This window comes from Aythya ferina (genome assembly GCF_964211825.1).
Source record: "Aythya ferina genome assembly, chromosome: 1".
Lineage (NCBI taxonomy): Eukaryota > Metazoa > Chordata > Aves > Anseriformes > Anatidae > Aythya > Aythya ferina.
The window spans coordinates 114,766,834-114,788,435 of NC_140296.1; the positions used below are offsets into that span (position 1 = coordinate 114,766,834).

At 37.9% G+C, this 21,602-nt stretch overlaps 1 long non-coding RNA gene across 2 annotated transcripts in view; it reads left to right on the top strand.

Annotated features, from left to right (window-relative positions):
* LOC311437961 overlaps positions 1–19,580 on the top strand; it is a 32,115-nt gene extending 12,535 nt beyond the window's left edge. Inside the window, exons 2-6 of one of the 2 annotated variants that reach the window (XR_014693858.1) lie at positions 6,668–6,722; positions 13,643–13,721; positions 15,872–16,002; positions 16,931–17,044; positions 17,645–19,580. This is a non-coding gene — a long non-coding RNA (uncharacterized lncRNA). The remainder of the gene's footprint in view (positions 1–6,667; positions 6,723–13,642; positions 13,722–15,871; positions 16,003–16,930; positions 17,045–17,644) is intronic. The other variant, XR_014693859.1, reaches the window with a different exon arrangement.
* The last annotated feature ends 2,022 nt before the right edge of the window (positions 19,581–21,602 follow it).

Below are 21,602 nucleotides of genomic sequence, written 5' to 3' on the forward strand. Positions count from 1 at the left end.
TCATAAAATAAGAGAGGGTAGGAAAAATAAGTGGAACATCCTCTTGCTGAGAAAATGCCTTAAATATTTGTTACAAACAATTTTCAAAGGAATCATTGAAAAGCCTGTGTTGTGGATTCAGAATGCTGGAAGGAATGTTTAAGATGAATTGGTTGCTTTCTCCAGATAGGATAGGATACAATAGGGTACGATAGTATATATACCTAAGAGAGATTTTTACAAATTACACAGTATAATTTTTTTTTTTTCTTTTTTTTTCTTTTTTTTTTAAGTCTAATATAAAGTAGCTATATTACCTTATCAAAAGAGGACTGAGGTTTACTGTTAAAACAAAAACCATAAACAAGCTAACAAAACCCAGCAACAAAACAAAACAAACAAAGCTTTCAGAAAATGCAGAGTTAACTTAAGGACTTTATCTGCTATTTGCTAGTGGATAGGATTGGTTTCTCAGTGTTTAATCAAAACTGTTTTAGACACAGGACGTTAAGTTGGTGCATCTGTTTTGGAATTACACTTTGGAAATACACACAGTCATCTATCTTTTTGTTTATCCTTTGTTGATTTCTAGGCATCTCCACTTGAATTTCTAATCAGACTCATGCAGATGATGAATATGTAACAGTCAGTTATTTTGTAGCTGTGATAATGGCCTGAAGATGTAACAGAATCCACTACACAGGAACAGTTAATATCTCTTATTAGACTATCTGCAAAAACAAACAAACAAACCAGAAAAACATTTAAAAAACACCTGCTCTTGGCCTCATCAGATCAGAGGAAAAGCAGAAAAACTAAAATAGGTGAACAGCACCTGTGTGTACCCTCTGTTTTGCTGGAAATTTTTGCTCATCAGATCTGTTGGAGAGTTTTTGAGCTTCAACGCATGCCTATTTCTTCCAGCTGGTCCCATCAATGTGTGCTATCTCTGGCTCACCAAGTCTGTCTCCCTAGCTATAAATATTTAAAGGTCAAAGATATTTTCTCTGACATTATATTAATAATCACATAGCACTTATATATTGTTTTCAAGATACTAGGAAAACGTGAATCTTCTCAGCTGTCAGCAGTGGTTGCATTTAAGGTGGGAAAATGCAGAGAGAAGAAGAAAAGTGTGCTACCACAGGCTCAATGAATTGAATATTGTTGGCTCTTGATTCCAGTCTGTCCTTGGTTTATTGCACACAGCTCAAGTCAGTAACAATGAAGAACCAGTTTTCTAAAAATAGCCAAGTAGCCAGAAATATCAACACACAAAATATAGTTGGATTACATACTTGAATAGTGTAAAGAGTCTGATATATTTATAGAATACGATCTTGATCCTCTTCCAAGTGTGTGTATAGAAAATTTACAATTCTAATAAAAACAGTTGTCCACAACCTTACCTTATAGTTAGCAACCCTGAAATCAGTAATGTTAAACCTAAATCAGAAGAAGAAAAGCAAAATCTAGTCTCTGTGTTCAGTTAATTAGAGCTGTTTTCTGTCCCCATTATTTCAAATTTTCTATACATTTATTATTTTAATGAAACACTGAAGGTTATAAATGGTATTAACAGTTGTCTGTTCTGTCTTGCTTCTTTACCAACTACTGATTTTTATCAGAATTTCCACTACTTTCTCAGCTTACCATCAAATGCTTACAAAGCAAACTATTCATGTTTAAAAATGTTTACTTCTTTCTTCAGAAAACAAAAACAAACAAACAAAAATCTTGTTTAACACAAGCTTGTGTTACCCAAGTTTTTACCAAGTTGTTGCCTTTTTTTTTTTTTTTTTTTTCCTTGAGGACACTACAATGTCTTTGAACAAATCTTTTTCTTTTCTCCTTGGAACAATATTTGCAATATTTTTCCCACAATGTGCAAATTACTATCTAATCAATCACGTTAATTTTGGCATAACAGCTATCAGGGTATCTGTTATGGTTATTCACAGTATTGTTTATTATCCTTTTCTGCGTTAAAATTGCTAAAAAGCAGCAAACTGGAAGAGCTTGAAATGTTTTTTTGAGGACTACCTGAAGCAGCACATCATGCTGACTACTCTTACATCCTGTAAATATCTGACTGAGGAAACAAGAATAATGTTTATGAAACAGAGGATGAGTCCTCTGGATTCACCTTTCTAGACCCATGTGTTTAACTCTGAAAAGCTTACCTGGAAAAATCCAGGGAGTGAATTTCTTTCAGTAATTTCAGGCCAGGGGATTGGTCTGGTCTTGACCGGCCAAGCACATTCAAGTCATTGGTGCTCTTTCAAATCCCAGCTGTGAAATGAATTGAGTGGAGTTCAACCTCAGCCAGAATTTTACATTTATTTTTTGGGGGGAAAATAACATCAAACTAATAAGCTGTGATCTTGTCTAATAAGCACTTTGGATTACCTTCCTGAAGGTAACTGGAACTTTTGGTTAATGTTTTTCTTGGCACCTGATTCCATTGCAGTCAAAAACATTGCAAACACCTTTTCAGAAGCAACTGGGGTCATTGCACCATCATTTTACGTGAGCATGAGTCACCAAGATGGGCTGGATGCTTATTCTTTTTTTCTTTTTTTTTTTTTCCCCAGTTACTTGTGCTTGACTGTACTTATACACCACTTGATATCTGTGCAACTGTTCATTTTTATTAAAAAGTATGGTTTAAATAAAAATGTTACTGGAGTTGATATAAGACTTAATATTTGTTCCGAGTCACAAGGACCCTGGCAGAAGTACCTCAAAACTAGCAGGCAGCATTCAGAGAATATGGTAAAGAAGCAGTGACACTGAGGAATGTTTCTCATTTGTGACAGAAGTGTGGAGTAAGACATTTTCCTCTCCAGAGTTTTGGACAGTATACAACACAACCCAGTAGAAAATTCTTCACCAGCCCTCTTCATTAGAAAGCCAGAGCCCTAGCATCACGTATTTCCTTAGACATCAGAGTATAATACCACTATTTTCAAACAGTATATCCTATAAGAAAATATTCCTACAAAGAAGTCAGGAATACTTTTCAAATCTATTTCACTGCTCAGTCATCTGAAGTAGATGACAATAAAGAAATGGACAATCTTGCTAATGCAGAAAGGCTCTCTGATTCCAATAACCAGACCACAGCACAAATGTTATCTTGGATTCTGTAATTTAAAATTGTGCACTCCCCAAACACTTTATTAAACTTTGAGACAGCTATTCATTAACCACAGCATTTGACCATCTTCATGTGGCTTATGCGTCACTGCAGCTATTTTCTGTTTATCACAAGTGTGCTCTCAGTCAAGTTATATGACCATTTTTTCCATCCTTTTTATCTTTGAAGAAATGATACTGGATAAGAGCAGGTAGATAACACCAGTCTGACAAAAGCTTGAAAAACTCTTAAAAATGAAATAATCAATTTCTTAAAACATACTATGTTTCTCACTTCACACAAAAATATTTGCATTACTAAGACGTTTAAATAGCTAAACGAACACTCTGTGCCTGCTACAAAAAATACCACACACACACACAAAAAAACACAAATGATAACATCAAGTGCCTCAAACGGCTATATTGCAATTGCCATACCACTGAATAGTTTTATCTCAGAGAGCAATGCAGCTTCTATACATTGTGATTTTACTTGCATAAGTACATCTGCTTTTCACCAAATTTTCTGTTATGCTGACTTCTTTGAATGCTGCTTTCCACCATCATCACACCTTCACTAATAACTAGAAACAGTGGAGGTGCTTTTGAAGTGCTTCTTTTTTATTTTTATTTTTTACACACCTACTTAAATGCTTGGAAATTTTGTCTTCTATTCTTACCACTTCTTTTTGCCTTCAATACATGCTTCTTTTTTAATTATGATTTTACATACTAGACAGACATTAGTTCATTAGCTCCAATATCATCACTCCTACATTAACCTACATTTATTGCGTTTAGGAAAAGTGAAAAGTCTACAGTGCCTTCAACACACTTAGAAATACATGTACTCTGAGGAACAGGCATTTGGCTCCTTGTTGTCTACAGCCATCAGTCAGCTTCCTGAAACATTACCTGTGATTGCTCTTGCCTTTGCAAGAGTAACATGTATTACAGATACTGAAAGTAGTCGTGCAAATCTAGAACAAGTTGCATGAAAGAAATGAAATGCAAAGTGACCTTTAGTGGATGCGGGTAAATTTCCTTTGTTTCCAATGCTCTTTGAATAGAAGTTGAGTCTTCAGGAGCTTGCAAACTTATGGTTAATTTTTGTAGTCTGTTATTATTCGTAAGTGCTTCCAAGTGCTGCAAATTTATAATATGTTTTCATTGGTTTATGGATAATTGTATACACTTCCTTTGTTTTGTGAAGGCTTTTCTGATAAGCAAGATTCATCTGTACTGTGCACAAAAACGTACCACCACAGATAAGGGGTGTACAGATTGAGGGCTGTTATGAGTTTTTTTGCTGTCTCCTGGGGAAGGCATTAACCCTCAAACTTAGAAATTACATCAAACATTTCTTGAGTTTAGAGATATTTGAAGAGCAGAATTTTAAAAGGATGATGTTCACAGACACCATTGTTACTTATAATTTATTTTTTAATAGTAGAATATTATAAGTAACTTATAGAATGGCCTAGGAAAGCTCAGCTTTGTTGCAACAAAATCCACAGTTAAAACACACTTTTTTGTTGTTGTTGTTAACTCTTGTTGCCTGATGAACTCCTCTGTATAAAAGTCTAAATAAATATGCTAAAAGCTTCATCTAGTGGCTTTTAGTTTAGGATAGCCCAATAGAATAAAGTTGAGAAAGAAATGCTACCGGTATCTTTTTGTACCAGTTCAAATGATGGTTTCAACTCCAGGGCTGATATCTCAATATGCTTCACAAATAAAGTTATACAAATTTGTTTACTTTAGATGAACATTGTTTCAATATGACAGTCTTACTTCAAATCAATGATAGATCAGTGATAATGCTAATACTCTCCACTGAAAACTAACACCAGCTTTTAGTATTGATTTTCATTTCAATGTGTATCTGGGTGGTGCATTAGCAATATGCTTTCAGAGAGTCTTCTAATACTATAACCATATCAACAGCTACACAAACAAAATCACAGAGATATTTGACCTCAGATAAAAATGTACAGTGTGTATTTATAGCTAGCACCAGAGTTAAATGTATTTTAAAATGGATTCATGTAGTTGTGATAGCCTGCTTGTGAGATTGTCAATGTTGCAGGTGAGCTTGTTTGGTTGTTACTACATCTGAGCAATAGTTATGAACTCCAGTTAAAGATAGACCCAATCCACTCCTGCTCATAAAACAAGATGGTGAAACTCATCATAGGGCCATTCCATAGATATCATGTCCTCTTCCTCCATGCATTTCTTTGTACCAAGTGAATGTGCGGTTTCTTAAGAATCATACAGGAAAATGTATATCAGAAAATCCGAGTTTCTTGATACGTTTTTCAATTGTTGACACAGATCATCTTTTAGAGATAAAGCAAGTTTTTTGCATATGTGGTGTTATTTTCAAACAAAGTATTGCTTATGTATTTTCTTCCTTATGGGTAAAATATGATGGGATCTATGCTGAGGGAAAGATTTCAGGCTGCAAATGCAATTGGTTTTTCGCCCTCTCAAGTTCAGGCCCAGAGCCTGAACTTGCCTCATCCAGGAGAGGCAATCTTGTGGGTGCATTCTGCTTCCCCAGATTTCCAGCCAGTTATCCTGGGTCAGCCAACAAACCCTGTGGCGACATCCCAGTGCCTAATTCTTCTTTTTAGCCAATCTAGCTACTCAAACATATTTCTTTCACAATTGCAGAGATCTCAGAAAGACAGAGGATATACCAATATACAAACTAGTGCATACACTTTTATAGTGTAAGTTGCTTGAAGTAATTAGTCTTAAGGCTTGTTGAAAAGTAAGGTTTCTGCTCATTTACTCCAGGTTTGTCTCACGAGTTGATGTTGTTTGACCAAAGCAAAAGGAATACTATGTCAGTGTGTTTGTACTGCATTTTCACATAAGTAAATGGAATGTTCAAGTTGTGGATTTCTTTCATGATCCTTCTAAATAATTTGATTTTTCCCCATTTGTTTAATCAAATCCACAAAACCAGCTACAAATCTCTTGGTTATTTATTTCTCTTTATCATTGAGCATGCATCACTAGAAACTTCCAAGTCTGTGATGCAAACATATGTATAAAGCCAAAAAATGTTCTGGATGAGAACACAAGGGAAAACAGTGCTGATAAGAGATGACTGCAGTGAAATGCTGACACTTGATACATTGATATTACAAGCCCTAGCACGTCCATTGTGCTTTGCAAACTGTGATATGCTGACCTAAGGGTCATGCACACAAAAAGCTAAACTGCTCATTTCGATCAAAATAATGGGAATAGGCATGTTACAAATAAGTGGATGCTGTCAGGCTGTCTTTCTAGCACAATCTGTGTGTCAATAGAACAGGTTTATTTTCAGCAGAATACATGAGTGTGACCTACAGAGTATTATTACTATGTATATTTTAGAAATAGTTAATCATACTACTCAGAATTACTTTCCCTGGTCAGAAGACAAGAAATATATTTGTACATGCTGGGATCTGTGTATCTGTGTGCACTCTGTACTGGGATAGAAGAGTTAGCTCTTGATTTCTTTTTCTTTCTTTTTTCCTTAAAAAAGTGTGAATACCTCCCGGAATAGAGAATTGTTTCACAGCAATTCACTCTCCTTGGAGGTAAGAGATAAAGATTCTTACTCTTGAATTATGCAAATAAATACATGGAGGTGGGAAAACTGTTGAATTTGACTACTCTGTGCATCCCAGCCCCTCTCCCATTTCTCCTCTTGTTTGGCCATCTGAATTTACTTGTTCTATCTGATATCATAACAGTTCGACTGAAGCTGATAGGTCATGACTAAAAGTTTGAGAAAAGTGTTGTTATTGTTTTTTTTTTGTTGTTTTTCTTTTTGTTTTAATTTTTCTTTCTCTTTTTGTCTGAAGAAAACTAACTAACTAACTAAATAATCCTGGCCAAGTGTACCAGTTACATGTGCATATAAAACCTGATCTTTATGCAGCAAAGTGCTTTCACTAAGACTGTATTCTTTCACGTCACTAAAAAGAGACAGAACAGCCTATACAAAAATGGAATATTATATGTTAAATCAACCACAGTCCAAATTCATAGCCATCATAATAAAAGGTGACAGGTCAGTATGCCTTGTTCTGTCTAGTGTCTTTCAGTACATGAGGAAAATGTTAGTAAAGTTGCAAAATCTTAATTCATGTTTTACTAAGCTAGCTGCTACATGTCAGTACAGAAATGTTTTGTGCATCTGATGTGCTTGTTGGTGGACTTCTTGATGCTATGTGGCATTTGACACAAACTGAAGTGTTTCTGCAGAAAGTGTTAAATATCTTTAAGAAAAAGATGGTGTATTTTTTAGTTAGCAATTGCAATTAAAATGTGTTCTTTGCTAATGCCTTAGTGTAATGTTAAGTAATTTATCTACAGAGAGGCATAAAGAGAAGCACTTGATATAGTTTCTTATGTAATGCTTTGAGACATTTATTAGACGAGAATGCTATTGCAAAAGAGATTTTATTTATAAAATAACACCTATTTTATGACATGCGGTAGGTGCGTTTGTGAGTGAATAGAGATATAATTTAGCTGGCCTACATCTAGGAATGGCATCTCACAAGAGAAGTTGCACAATTAGCACAGATCAGATTCTTCCTTTCAGCAGTGTAATGCTCAAATATTTAACACACAGTTTGGATATTGGGAAATGTAATGCATGTACATTGTTGCGTGTCACAGCTTGTCTTTGATATCTCTTATTTGGGGCTTCTATATATTAATTATGTGTATATTGTCAGTAAAGGATAATAAATACTTCATCTGTGCTGTGAATGAGGAATCTCGTTCTGTGGGGAACTGGTAACAGGAGTAATTTAAGAAACCAGATTGCTGCCAAAAATAACAAAGTAGAAACATGAGTTGGTTATAAAAATATCAGGGCAATGTTTTTTTTGTTCTACCCTGCAGATAATTCTATATTTAAGGTTATTGTCTTGCTTATGGATATCTCTCTCCTCCCTGATTATAAAGAAATGTAAATTAAAAATTTTTATGCAATGGTAGAAATCTACTACGAAAGAATATCTAATGATTGGTGTCAACATTTTCCCCCTCTTCAGTGTTTCTTCTCATCTCCCTGCATGCCCTAGCAGACATTTCTAGCCAAACTGAGCCACATTATGTTGGAAGTCACTGTTATTCAATGTACACCTTCTGAATTGTGTGAGATGCTTCTATGCATAAAGACTGTAGAGATTGAGACTTTCCTAAATGAGTCTGACTGGACTGAATCAGAGCTACTTCTGATCCAGACTCAGAGTGGCATACAGGACTTCCAACTGTTATTAATTCAACCTCAGCAGTCCAACCACAGCAGCACTGTGTTTAATGTATGTTTTACAGCGGTACTTGTGTTAAGCTATTAATTGAAACTATTTGTAGAAACTATGCAGAATAAAACTTGGGACTGATGATGAATGGCCTCATTGTACTAGGTCATTATAGTCCTAAGTAATTTTGTTGGTTGGTACTTTTAATTTTACACCTGAAATCAAATAAAAATGATGAATTGCAGAGAAATGAAATAAGTATAATTGGCACAATAGGTTATTACACTCCATGATTGGAAGTAATGAATTGCAGCAGGAATTAAAGACAAAGGTATACCACTTAAACTGAATTAAATATGCCTAAGTAGTGAAATAGATATTTCTGCCAGTCCTTAATGTTCTCAGGTTATCCAAAGATAATAAAGAATCTACAGCCCATGCATCTTTTTACTAACTGTGTGCAGGTAGCTTAATCCCACAGACTTGATTGATAACAAGCACTAGGTCATCATCAATGTGGGAAAGAGCAAAATCAAATCCAAACCAAAATTGGCCCTGCCCAAACCTACTGCATGGCCTGTGTTTAGATACAGCCTACCTCCACAGTCTCCTCAGGCACAATAAGTCTTTTTCAGAGTACAGAAATGTCTTCAAGACCAATGCTTAGCAACATTCACTACACTCAGAAATCTGAAAATACAGTTAGTAAAATAGCAGATATTAGACATGGTCATTGTTCAGCCCAAACTGGATGTCACAGTAAAAGGAATGCGTATTGACTTTTGTCCCTCTTTTTGTCAGTAAATATTTTAAGGTTTAAACCCATGTTTTCCAAAATCCTTGATAAAGCTTCTATATAGCTGGAACAGGAACATTCTGCTATCTCATAATCTGTGAATTGTTGCTCCATTCAGTAATACAACAGCATCTGAAAAGATTGCATTGCATCTTTACATTGTTTTCTTGTATTCTTGTCAACAGCGATTTATAACAAAAAACAAACTAAAGAATTGTAGAAGCATGTAAATTAATAACAATTCATTATAAAAGAAAGTTGCAAATAGATTATTATTTTTTTATTTTATTTTGTGTCAAGGGAGTTAAATTATGCTTCATGTATTAATAGTTGGCATTTGTTACACATGAAATTTCTTTTCCTGAGATTGTAGGATGCTTTATTCAGACTGACCAATGTACTCTCCTCTAGACAATATATTCTGTAATCTGAAGAAAACGTAGGCATGTTCTTGGATGTTGACAATTTTTGTTTTCTAACTCTCCAAAGAGGCTTTAGGAATAATGCCATGCAATTCTTAGTGAGGAGACTGAAAGCTCACTTTTGTTTAGATTGTGTCCTTTATTTTGCAATTTATTTTATCCATTTAAAAAAAAAAAAAAAAAAAAGTAATAAGAACAGTGAATAAAATCATTCGAGGAGCTGTAAAAGTTTGAAATCACAGTACAAAAGGGAAGTTGCTCACACAGGGATTGATGAATACTAATAGGCTTGGCAGATCAACTTGCTGCAGCTCCTTACAATCGTTGTAATTCAAAAAGTTCACCTTGAAGTTTGCATATAACTTTGCCATTCATTGTGCAAGTAACTTTTATTGTTAATGCTGGCTTTCTTTTACAGACCAGGGATGAGACAATCAAATTTGAGTAACAGCCTTGTCAACATATTAATTCCTGTTGTTTTGTTTGTTTGTTTGTTTTGGCCTTAGGTCACTTTTTTTTTTTTTTTTTTTTTTTTCCCTAAATTCAGTTACCAGATATAATCTTATTTTATTTTCTTTTTCATGTAAGTCCCACTATTGTTAACAGGCATTTATTTTTCAGGTAGACACAGTACATGCTGTGTTTTATGCATTTCAGCATAGTTGTAGACTCACCTTTCTGCGGACTCATCTTCTCTCTTGTACAGCTCTTATAATGCTGCAGATTTATTGTATCTTTTTTTTTTTTTTTTTAATCTATTTCAACATGAAGACTGCATTTCTGCTTTAGGTTTTTCACTCTTAGTTAAGATTCTATGCACCTTGCCTACTTTTCAGATGCTTTCTGGTCCTAACCTTGCACCACTGTTGCTAACTACCCATTATCTTCTTGTTTCCCATGCTAGCATCCTGAATGTTTCATATCAATTATTATGAAGTTAAACCAAAGGTTTATGCAATATTTGTGATCTTCTTTTGAAAGTAAAGAAAGAATAAAAGGAAAATAAACAGACTATGCAGCAAAATGGTACATTTAAACAGTAAAATGTTTTTGTACCTCTTTCATAATATTTTCTACTAGGTGAGGAATATTATTGGGAAAACAGGATGAAAACTGGAAAAGTAACAGTCTCCTTATGAATGTAAATGGAACTCTTGTGAGTGATGTTTGTAAGGTTCTGAATAACCTTTGAATTTCTTTCAACCCTTCTTATGCATTTTAATTCTGTGCATGGAGAGGTATAAAACACAGAATGTTAGCAAACAACTAAATCAGATGTTCTGACAATGAAATATTAATTTAATTCTTATTTAAAAACACCTTGTGAGACTAAGATATGCATATCTGAGTTTCAGACTCAGATATGAGTATACATCTAAATAAGTAATACGTATGAAATAGTGTTTCAAGAATAAAAATAAATAAAATAAAATTAAAAAAAAAAAATGGGTAGCCAATACTTGAGGTTTAGCCTCTGTAAAAGGTAAATGACCTTTTTACAATTTTATTTTGTGTTCATATACTTAAACCCTTCTGTCTTCTCCCCCCGTGTCCCTGTATGCTAGGCTATCTTGCATGTAAATGGTAAAATTTTCACATGACACTTCAATAGCAGCCTTAATTTTGAAAAATGTGTATATCTTTCTGTAACCTAGTCTGAGATATAAGCATATAAAAAGAACTTGAAGCAAATCAGTTCACCCGACTAACTTCTGCCTGGAAAGTGTTTCATCTCTGTTTGCTCCTGTCCAGAAAACAGCTGGATACAAGGAGGGAAGATAAACACCCTTGTCTTTACTTCTTAACAAAATACATCAACCTTGTCCAAGAAGTGTTGCCTATAGGCATGAAAGATGTGGCACAAAACATCTATTCAATCTTTGTCTCTTCTGAAATCACCGTTCTGTGCAAATTTATAGTATGAAGATGTTTTTTCAGGTGAGAGTTGGGCTGAAACCAATTTGCTTTACACAGCCCACTTGACAGACATCTGTCTAAAGTTAACAGTATTCTGTGTTTTGTTTTGTGTGGGTTTTTTGTTTTGTTTTGTTTTGTTTTTTTAATTTGTTTTGGTGCTTTTTGTATTATGTTTTTGAACTCGTATTGCTGTTGAACTTCATAATCTAACATTTCTTAACTCTTCACCTGCTGCCATGGAATTTAAGAACCTTAATATGTGACAACCATATTGTGTTACAAATTATTTTTTACAGCATCAACGCATATTTCTCAGTCATCCCAGGTGCTAATAAAATCTATTCAGCAGCAGTTGTCTACAGTAGCTCCTCAGCTTTGGATACTGAACTGGTATAGACTTCATTGTCTCATTAGAACTGGGTTTTGTAGCCTGACTGTAGCTATAGCACACACAAAAACCAGTTACACTAAGCTGTGACCATGGAAAAGTCAAAAGCATCAGGCAAATTACTTCCAAAGAATTAGGCTGGTATTAATATCATTCTGCATGTCTGTGGAGAAGACTGCGTTTGGAATGGCCTTCTGCAATCATAGAGGGTGAATTGTAAAATGGAAGAGGAGACGTGATTTGGAAGGAGTCTCTTTCTTAGAGGCTGAAAATCCTATAGTATATCACTTAGAAGTAAAGAAAGGGAAACAAGAGAGAGGAATGAAACCAGAGAACTGAGTGCAAGCAGCATGAATTTTTCAGTGGCTCTGAGATGATGATACAAGGTTCACATATGTCTTTCAGGGGTAATGAGGGATTAAAAAAGATTAAAATCTATGCAGAATGAAATTTGATACTTTGATGAGCAGAATTGTATGACATCCTTGTTTACAGTAGCAGGGGACCAGATTTACTGACCTGGAAGACTCATATCCGTTCCATGTTTCTAAACTAAACACCATCAATATAGTGATCAAAAATAGAAGCCATATTTGGGCAAATTCTGAAAGATGTATTAAACTGCTACTTTGAAAATTGCTGGAAAGGTTAAAAAACAAAACAAAACAAAACAAAAATAATAAAACACACACACACTATTTTGGTAGTCTGCTTAGAAATACATACAGTAGAAAAGCTTGTGTGATTATAGAGTAGAATGCTACCATAGATGGATTGCACTGAGCAGGCAGAAGAGCAGCTCACTTGCTAGGGTGGTGTATCTGACACCATTCACATATGAATGCCTTGATTGCCACTGGGAAAAAAAAAAAAAAAAGAAAAAGAAAAAATGTTTAAGGCAGATGTGCACTCTTGTCTGCCAGAAGACAGAGAAGAATAATGTGCACATATTTGACATAATGGGAACAGCAAACCTGTCTGAAATATTCACAGCAAGGCAGCACTCCAGGAGCTTAGTAGAAAGGAGGTAAAATAAACAAATCTGTTTTTATAATAGCTGCATATTGCTAGAGCTGAAGCAATTGGAAGGAAGCTAAAGGAAGAGAGTATGGTGCGATGCGAGTGCCAGACAGGAGAACTAGATGCTGGGAGAATGAGCAAAGCTTCTTAGCTCAGGCTGTCTGCTGTAAGCTCACAGTTCCTAAAGCCCAATTCCTAAGCTAATACTTATTTTTGAAGAGCTGCTTTCAGTAGCTTTGTGGGATGTGCAGTGGATTTTTGGTCTGTCATCTTCTTGTGATGTTCTTAACTAGCTCTGGGTCACATTACGTTACTGCTGACCACATCTGTAATTTGTCACCATTTTGGCTACCTAGAGATTTTGAGAAGAGCATCAAAAATAAATAAAATAAAATAAAACAAAATAAAATAAAATATTAAAATACTGACTTTGCAGTAGCAACATTAGGGTACTTTTCTATTCCCTTTCACATCCTACAAAATATCAAGAAAGCGAGATGATCATATTGTATTGATATCAGGCTTGTATTAAGGGAGTGATACATAACCAGATTTTAGATGGAGAATCTCATGAAGGATGGCATTATGGAAATGGAAGAAAAGGATACAGGGACTTGTGCTTTAACTGCATAAAATCACAAATGCTCATTTGCTCTTTAGCTAAATATACCATCTTCTCCTTTATTCTTTTAAATAGGAAGAAGCAACTTAGTGTCACATCAGCTCATGAAATTAAGTTTGTTATTCCCTCCCTAAATCTTCCATCTGGTAGCAAAGTAAGTACATTGTGATAATAAATATATTCTTGCTAAAAGGTGTCTGACATCTACAGGATCTCTGTCATTTTACGGGATCTCTCTGTCAGACAATGTTCAAATTTTGATGATTTAGCTAACTAAATCTTTCGGGAAGAATAAAAAAAAAAAAAAAAAAAAGCCATATGTTATCATTCTTTATTACATAAGTACTGATTAACAATTTCTGCAGTTATTTTGAGGCTTCAAGCACTTCAAAATATGGCTTGGATTGGTTTAGATACAGCTAACTAGACCACCAGATTGTAACCTAAAGGATTGTAACCTTTTTGATTGTACGAAATCAAACTGAAGGCTCATCACTATGGTGTCCCTCCAGGTGTGTGGACCCTGGGAATGGCCATAGGCCTTAATTTACTCAACAAGCTCCACTGGGGGCTTAATACCCATAATACCCTCTGTGCTTGGCCCAGGTCACCATTTCAGCTGAGGAATTCACCCACGTTGTGCCATGGAAGTGACTGTGCCTGTGTATGTGCCCAGCCCCTGGTCCTGCTGGCCTAACATGGTTGCTGCACTTCCCAAACTGATGCTCGATCTGACTCATTACATTTTCTTGTCCAATGTTTACCAGGCTATTAAAGCACCTTGTCACTGTCAACAGACTGATCCTGTTCAGAGACCACAGGGCCGCACCCTGCCCACCTTGTGAGCACCCTCTGCTCTTGCCTCATTTTTCCTTGAGAAGCCCTGCTCCCAGTTCTGCCTGACCCAGAGGGCCAATAGTGAGCCCTGCAAGAGCTGGGCCCGTTCAACCTGGAGAAGGGTAGGATGAGGGGAGGGAGTCCTCAGTACTGCCTGATAGGAGGGGGGGCATTTAGCGGCACTGAATTTTAGCAATTATTTACTTTAATTCTTTCTCATCCCTTTGAAATTCAAGTTCAGATATCCTCAAAGAATGGTTGGTGCTAATTTACTGTAACAACATTGTCTTAGCAGACTACTAATATACTTCACCCAGCTATTTTAGGAGTTATTAAGCAATAGTGCATATACAGCTACTTACATTATCTTTGGGCATTTTTTTAAAATAATAAAACCAAAAAACATCCCTTGTATATTTTCAGTTATCGCAAAGAGCAGACGGCTGTGTCAGGAAGGCATGAGAGCTTCATTGCACATTTTAGTGTACAAGGCTAACATTTGTCTTTAAGCAGGCAAAAAACAACATGTATGTCTTCATTGATTCCATCTAGCATCTAATTTTTATAAAATGATTTTTTGTTAAAAAAAAAAAAGGAGGGGGAACTTAACGGATATTATCTATAAACATATATGTAAGATATATATACATATTTGTATATATAGTAAAATAATAATATAATAATAGCAATATAAACATATGCATACACATACATCAGACTGAATTGTTTTGAAAAATGCTCCAGCAAATGGAAATTGAGAAATGTGGAGTTCATAGAGCTGCTGGAGGAATCTGCATGTACAGATCAGCTACACTGTCTGCTGACATGTGTTGGTCAGTTTTTGAGAGTCTGGTGCTAGAGCATGTTTTTTTTAAGTGCTGTTTACTACCTTCTACTGCCTTACAAGTTTATGGATATCATTCACACCAATTAAATACAATAGTATGTCAGAGCCTTCCTGTTTATATTTAAAGGCTTTCTAAAGCCCTTAGTTACTATAATTGATGGACATCTTACCTGAACATAAACTGATAACCACATCTTTCTGAGACTAAGCTTTGCTTTACTCCATACCTAACACAGCAGCGGTAAATATTTCAAAATTTAAAGTTTGAACAGTATATTTTCAAGTCCTACACCTGAAGGACTTGAAGTGTGTTAAGCTCTGAGCTAGGGGCTCTACTTCTGAAGACAGTCAGTATCTGTTTCCCCCCTCTTCTATTTTTAATTGAAAAATTATGGTTCAAAGCAGAGATGAAAGATTCACATTGTAGTTCATTTACTAGAAAGAAGCTTATGCTATTTATGACTTTAAAATCTTTCTTTAAAATACAAGAAAAGACTTTGGCAAAGTGCTTGGATACAGCACAGCTGTAAATTCTTGTTTATCTGCTCTGTTGCAGTTTGTGTATCTGCATTTCTCATCATGTTGTGATTTCTGAAGAATGTTTTTTCTTTATTTTTGAGAGCTCTACTGGGCTGGCATTTATCAAGAGAAGACACACAGCACAGCCTTGCATAAGTAATGGCACCGGTCCAAGTACAGCTGAGGTGGTTGCCAGCACAACTCCACTGAAGTCAAAGGAATTGCACCATGAGTGAGTTTGGACATTGGCTCAGGTTATATAGGACTTTTACATGACAATTTGCAGTAATACATCAGCTGTTTAAGGGAGTCAGGTCAGGTTTTGCTTTTTGGTAGAATTCTGTATTTGAGCTATTTCAAATTAAGGAGCTGAACTTCTGCTCAATAGAGTGAATGGGCTTTTTGTTAGTGGACCACTTTTGCACTTTCTGTTCTCACTTAACCTACTGCGAGTGCTAAATAACTCAGTTTCATGAAATGGCAAGTCAATAGCACTGGGGCCCAGTGAATTGCTGGGAAGAAGCACTGTGCTGAATGTTTTGTAGGTTTTGTGTTCTAATCTTGTATTTAATATATTGCATTTTAAGTGATAAGATGATGCCCATTGCTTGTATGCAAGTGTTCTTTTGTACTGTCCTTAAAAAGTCTGCAAATAATACCCATTTTTCATGGTGTTGCTTTTGGTTCATCTTACTGGCTGTTGTATGGCACTTGTAGTAATCAACCTCCTAAATAAAGAACAAATGACTAAACAACTTACATCATGCAGGAACAGAATAAACTATGCTAAGCATTTAGCAGTAGGGCAGGTCACTAGGTTTATAATAGTCCTGAAAAGCAAGAGGTTTATTAGAAGCAGCCAAATGAGGGTTTAATGTTAAATCTGTGAGGATATGTAAGAATGGCAATTTGATCTAGAACTGAGATTCCTATTGCAAAGTACTGAGGGAATTCATTAGAATTCTGAAGAAAGCATAGTTCAGGTTTGTTTTCAATTAGTTATTGGTAGCCCATGATTTTATCACATATTTTTCAATAGTAGTTATGTTTCTTAAAGTCAGATGACAAGGTCACCTAGTGAGATGAGGTGTTTTTGTTTTTTTGTTTGTTTGTTTTTGTTTTTGTTTATTATTATTATTAATTTTTATTTTATTTAAAAGCAAGTAGCCATATAGATCTTTCTCAGGACCTTCAGGACTTGAAGAAATAAGTGCCCAGAAAAACTGAAATAAAAACAACCACACAGTAGCGATCAAATGTGAAGGATCCCAATGGTGAGTTTTCTTTAAAAGTATCTGACTTTATGCCAATATTTCCATGGTTTGTTGGGAGGAGTGGAACAACAGACAGTATTCATTTATGATGCTGAATTCTTGTAGTCCAGCTAACCCAGAGATTCCAGGCCCCAGTCACTTGGGATCAATACATAGTTCTAAAAGGAGTAGTCCAAATGAAAACACCATTCCTGGGCCCCGTTCCCGGGCCCCTAGAAATGCAAATTTAAATAACATTAAAGTCAAGAAAAGTCATTCTTTATCTGTCGTGACTAGACAGATGAAAATCTATGATGGCAATATTGCCTTTAAGGTCATTTCCTTCTTTCATTTATTTATTTATTTATTTATGTTTATTTAATTATTTGTCTGTCCTGGTCCCCAGAGTCCCAAGGGTGAATGGTGGAAGGCACTTTGAAATCCTTGCAAGTCGTTCTTGTTGTCAATTGCCACATAAATTAAGGCCATGCAAGTACTTTCTACTGCTTCCTCTTCCCTTTCATTTGTTGTCTGCTTACTACCAAATATTACAGATTTGGTGAAATGCCTTAAAAGAACTTTACGGTTTAAATAACAACTTTTTTTTTTTTCTCTCTCTAGGTTTGCCAGTAGCTGATAAAGTAGAAAGGTGTGCTTTTCGCTTTCTTTCTTGTATAGAGTTAGAGGCAATGGCAATGTAATCCGTGACTGAGGCTCTGCGATGGGGCAAGTCTATCCTACTACTTCAAGTTCAGTGATGCAACCTGAGTTTACGCTAATTAACTTTCAGGGATTGAACCAATTTAACGCTTTTGGACTATGACAATTATCTGAAAACATTCCCACAGGTTTATTTTCTTCTTTTACGTTTGTTTGCTATCTCCATCTCATTCAAAGCAGTCAGGACGGCTTTGCTTCTCTCTCCTCTGGAAAAGTTCTCTGCACTAGGAACCATGGTTAGAATCAGAATCCTGATCTAAGAGTATGATGAAAAGCGTTGCACTCCAAGTTGGAAACTGGAGAGGAAAATGTTCACGTATACGTAAGGATTGTACTCAAACAGCTGCTTACACCTTTTCCTACACCTTAACAGCTGCTTACACCTTTTAAGGGAAAACTTTATACCTGAGACGCAATGGGTAGTTTCTACGTTTCCCTTGGGCATAGCGTACTCTTCTGTATTTTGCTTCTATACAAACAGTTCAAACTTTTAAAGTCCCGTTGTCAGTCATACAACCAAACAACCTTGCGTGGCATTACATGTTCCCCTCCACATAGATCAAGCCCTGAATGCAAGATCAGTCAAGTAAATAACGCCAAGGCGTAAAACTAATTTGAAAATACGTTACCTTTTTTTTTTGTGTGTGTCTCTGTGTGATTTCTTTTGGCACTTTGTGGGTCTTAGCTGTACTGCAGTGAGAAGAATGTCTTCTGGTGTGAACTGGAATTATACCTCTATGCCACAATGTCCTTTTTTTTGGGTGTGTTGGGGGGGGAGGGGGACGGGGGAGGTGCAAAATTATTTGTGGTCACCTGAAGGAGTCGCAGCATAAAAAAACTAGGTGAAGGAAAAGTTCCTTCCCTGTTGTTGTTGTCTTTGTTTTCTTTTCCATACGGTCTGAAAATGAAGGTCCCATTTTCTGGCCTTTGGCAGATTGCAAGCATGCTGGAACACTTCACTTAATGTAGACCATAGTTGTCCGAAATGATATCATACCTGTAGCAGGCTGAAAAGTAGCCTGTGCCTCAGGGACCGTTTTATGCCTTTTGCTTCTGTTACTGCATCCTTGTAAATCTTCCAAAGGGAAATGAAATTATTCTACCCAGAAGAAACACTGTCCAGAAGACACTTGAGTTGTTAGGGCCTGAATTCTCACTGAAACCAAAGGCGGGGATCTTACTGACCTGAAGAAAGAGGCTTTAATCTATCCCGGCTTGTTTCCTCCTGAAGGAGCGTGAAAGAGATGCGTGTCCTTGTGCCTGAAGAGGAGGTGAAGGAACAGCTAGTGCAAGGACCAAAAAAGTCCCTTGCGCCGGACTAATAGGTGGTTGGCTGTGAGCTTGGAGGCTGCAACAGAATCACGGAACCATCTAGATTAGAAGAGACCTCCAAGATCACCGAGTCCAACCTCTGACCTAATGCTAACAAGTCCTCCACTCAGCCATATCACTGAGCTCTACATCTAAACGTCTTTTAAAGACATCCAGGGATGGTGACTCAACCACTTCCCTGGGCAGCCTGACATCCCTTTCAGTAAAGAAGTTCTTCCTAATATCCAACCTAAACCTCCCGTGAAATGTGTTCATCTGATTCATGTCAACGTGGAACAATGCTAGGTCTGCACGGTACGATGAAATGTGACCTTCTGTCGTGGTTCCGCTCGAGTGGGCAGCCGAGCTCTACCACAGCCGCTCTCTCACTCCCCTCCTCAAAGAGGAACGGGGAGAAAATAAGATGAAAAGTGCTCAAAGTCCGAGATAAGGACAAGCAGATCACACAGTAATTATTGTAACGGGCAAAACAGACTCGGCATAGGGAGATAGTAAGATTTATTGCTTGCTACTAACAAGCTAGAGAAGTGAGAAACAAAGGAAAGAAACCAAAAGCACCTTCCCTCCCCCCCATCCACCCTCTTCCACCTCCTCCCCCCGAGTGGCGCAGGGGAACAGGGGAATGGGGGTTATGGTCAGTCTACAGCACTGCTTCTCTGCCACTCCTTCTTGGTCACTGTTCTCCCCAGTGCTGTGGGTTCCCTCCCACGGGATACAGTCCTTGATGAACTGATCCAGTGTGGGCTTCCCACAGGCAGCAGCTCTACCAGAACTGCCCTAGATATGGGTCCGTACCACGGGGTCCATCCCTCAGGAGAAAATTGCTCCAACCTGGGTCCCCCACAGGCAGCAGCTCCTGCCAGGTCACCTGCTCCTGCGTGGTCTCCTCTCCACGGGCCACAGGTCCAGCCCGGAATCTGCTCCGGCAGGGGTCTTCCCCAGGCGGCAGCCTCCGTCAGTGCAGGGCCACCTGCTCCACCGTGGTCTCCTCCACGGGCTGCAGCGTGGAACCCTGCTCCACCGTGGTACTCCATGGGCTGACGGGGGACATCCTGCTTCACCATGGTCTCACCACAGGCCGCAGGGGACTTCTGCTCCGGCGCCTGGAGCACCTCTCCCCCTCCTTCTTCACTGACCTTGGCGCCTCCAAGGCTGTGCCTCACTCCTCTCACTCTCCCAGCTGCTGTGTGGCGCAGCATTTTTTTCCCTGTCTTAAATATGAGGCGCAAACAACATCGCTTATTGGCTCGGCTCTGGTCAGCAGTGGGGCCCTTACCAAACATGGGGCAGCTTCTAGATCCTTCTCACAGAAACCACCCCTATGGCCCCCTGCTACAAAAACCTTGCCACGTAAACCCACCACACCTTCTGTCTTACGTACCCTTGTAGTTATACAAGTCTAAGAAAAAGAGTGGTTAATGTATATAGTTCTTGTATCTTGCAAAGGAATTGTGCAGCAATTTGTGTCATTAGGGGATAAGAGAATGAAGGGGTTTCAGAAGAACTGCAAACTATTATGACTATTGCATGGGACACTATGCAAGTCTCTGATCCGTGGCCAAGAGCTGAAGGAGAAGGGAAAAAGCTGAAGGACGAGTAAAAGGCAAAGCTTGCATGGGACGCTGCATAAGTCTCTGACATCTGGCCAAGATGGACAAAGGAGAAGGAGAAGGAAAAAGCCTGGGAGGAAGACTACGAGCCTTCAGCACGAGAGACCCCCAGAGGGACCACCAGAGACTGATACGCATGTGCCAGTGGGAGGGTTCAGATTCCGGGAACTAATTATAATAACCCTGCCTTTTCTAGAAGTGGTAATGAATATGTATTAGCCTAGGAGCATTAAAACCAGCCGCCCGATGTAACTTGTGTGCGTCTTGCTGGAGCAGAGGCTCCCAGCGCACCCAGCTCTGTTTGCTTACCTCTATTCCTTTAATAAATTGTAAACTGTAATTGCAATCCTATCTGGGACTCGGTCATTGATTACGCTCCCCCGGCATAGCTTTAGCCCATTTCCCCTCGTCCTGTCACCAGGCACGTGGGAGAATAGACTAAACCCCACCTCTCTGCAGCCTCCTTTAAGGTACCTGTAGAGAGCGATAAGGTCGCCCCTGAGCCTTCTCCTTTCCAGGCTGAACAATCCCAGCTCCCTCAGCCGCTCCTCGTAAGACTTGTTCTCCAGAGCCCTCACCAGCTTCATTGCCCTTCTCCGGACTTGCTCGAGCACCTCGATGTCCTTCTCGTGGCGAGGGGCCCAAAACTGAACACAGCACTCGAGGTGCGGCCTCACCAGAGCCGAGTACAGGGGGACAATCACTTCCCTAGACCCACTGGACACACTGTTTCTTATGCAAGCCACAATGCCATTGGCCTTCTTGGCCACCTGAGCACACTGCTGGCTCATATTCAGCCCTCTGTCAACCAATACTCCCAGGTCCTTCTCTGCCAGGCAGCTTTCCAACCACTCAACCATCTTCAGACTTCCAGATCTAGAGGAACGCTTTGGCTGCAGCCTAAAAGCCATGTGTAC